General features: G+C 31.8%; 1 long non-coding RNA gene across 1 annotated transcript; it reads right to left on the bottom strand.

Annotated features, from left to right (window-relative positions):
- Positions 1-790: 790 nt before the first annotated feature.
- Positions 791-2,302, bottom strand: LOC127672673 (uncharacterized). Its single transcript, XR_007974998.1, has 3 exons — positions 2,230-2,302; positions 1,961-2,021; positions 791-886 (listed from the first exon to the last, which is right to left on the bottom strand). It is a non-coding gene; the product is annotated as an uncharacterized LOC127672673 (long non-coding RNA).

Raw genomic sequence — 2,302 nt, 5'->3', positions numbered from 1 at the left:
TTCCCACTCACTGGAGTCTGTTAATGCCAGAAAGGCTTGAACACATGTGCTTCAGAAACTACAGATGCCCAGATCTTTGTATGTAGAAAAAATTTAATCAGCAAAAATGGATAAGTAAGATAGTCCATCACAAAATAAAATTTGGACAATATCTGTCTACAAATACATTACACGATTTATTTCGTGAACCCATCATTTCTCAAATATCCAGTTAAAAAAGACTAAGCAACAAAAGAGAATTACAGGCCAATATTGCAAAAACACAAATACAAAAAAAGTAATAAAATGAAATAAAATAGAAAATTCATCAAATGTTCATTCACCATGATTAATGAGGTGATTAAAGAGATGCAACGATGCTTCAAAATAATGTGCTTAAAGTGGAAAGAGTAAATAAGTGATCATCTTATTAGGTGATGAAAATTCTCTGACAGTATCCAAATCCATTTTATGGAAAAAATCTTATTGTAAATAACGACACAAGGATATACCAAAATACACTAACATCATAATAGAGCAAGCATATAGCCAACATTAAATTAAATGGGGAGATATTCCAATCAATTCCCCTAATTCACAAACAAGATAAGGTGGTTCATTCTCTATATATATATTCAAAGTTCTATCTAAAAGTTTAACTGGAACAATATAACTGAAGGGGATGGAAGCAATATGAAATAGAAAGGAGTAAGTAAAATTACATTTATTTGACGATGACATGGTCGTATGTATAAGTGAACCAATATATCCCAAAGGCAATTCCTGAGCTGATAAACACTTTCAAGAATGTGTGACTCTATGTCTTTGGAGTTGACTGGGTCTTGCAAAGGCTTTACCACATTGATTGCACTCATAGATTTTCTCTCCATTATGACTTCTTACATGCCTGCAAAGATAATTAGCATATGTGAAATCATTACCATATTCATTACTCTGATCAATCAGGTAATCAGTTTGAATTAAGTTTACAATTTTGTCTAATGGTAAAGAAGGAACAGATCTTAAAGTTTTAGCACTTTGTATGATCATGGTGTTCTGTCTCATTATGAGTTGTTCAAGACACCTGTGATGGTTATTACATGGCTCATATTTATGACATCCTCATTTTATATGGGAATTTTATATGATATATCTCAGCTGTCTGAAGAAAGTTTGAACAACTCTGATCTTTATATTACTGATTGCATTCATAATTTTACCTGTAGTGTGAATACAAGACTTTTAACTTTGAGCCAGGATACACAAAAGAATTTCCAATGTTCTCATACCCATAAAGGTGTTCTACACTGTGAGTTTGGGGACGTTACCCATACAACTAGAAAGCCAATTAATTGCAAATATCTATCATATTCCTAATGTCTATCAAAGGCATAATACTACATATCTTCTCATCGTTTCAGAACTAAAATTTTATGTTGTTTCTTTCATATCCCTATGCTCACATGGTTTTTATCCATTGTGACACATGATATACCTAATAAAAGATGAAAGACAAATGAAAGATATACTCATTGCATTCACACTGTTTGAATACTTTTCTCATAACATGTGCAATATAGATTAATGTTTCTCCACAACAACATTCCTGATTCTCATAAAAACCCTCTCACCAAACTGAACAATATTACTACAAGAAAATGAGTATCACCAATTTTACTATGGACTATTTGATTATTAAACTGTTTAGGATATAAATTTATGACTATTCAATGTGCAATATCTAAGTACTATGAGACTATACATATTGGCAGGTCCACAGCATGGCACTAATGGAGCTACATATCAAATGCAAACATTAATCAGATATTAGACCTTGAGGTACCTGGTTATGTAAGAATATTATAATCATAGCTACACTTAAAAGACTGTTATTTTACACCCTTGATTTTCAGTGGAGATTCCAGAAGATATTAACATTTTCTCACAGGCTAATATGTAATAGTTTGCACATGAAAATTACCTTTCAGGTCTTCTTCTACTTTGACAATGTTCTTCAAGATTATGGTCTTCCCAATTATAGCCTAAAACACAGTACATGAAAATGAAGGATATGCTATTAGAAATTAGTCAAAATTCAAGGTACTGTGAATTTTCACTGCACTGTAAATATTACAGTGAATATTCAGTGAAACTGAATTTTTCAGCTCCTTCTTCATAACTCACATTTAAAATAGTAGAAGATCATCAATAACCAAGAAACATTTTTCCTTTAGAAATTAACAGTCTTACCTACAGCTTTGAGGTTCAGGTAAGTTTCCAACATCACATCTTTGTAGAGTTTCTTCTGGGAAAGCTCCAGCAA

The sequence above is a fragment of the Apodemus sylvaticus genome, chromosome 22 (genome assembly GCF_947179515.1).
Source record: "Apodemus sylvaticus chromosome 22, mApoSyl1.1, whole genome shotgun sequence".
In the NCBI taxonomy this organism is placed as follows: domain Eukaryota; kingdom Metazoa; phylum Chordata; class Mammalia; order Rodentia; family Muridae; genus Apodemus; species Apodemus sylvaticus.
This window is presented reverse-complemented; position numbering and strand designations above follow the sequence as displayed.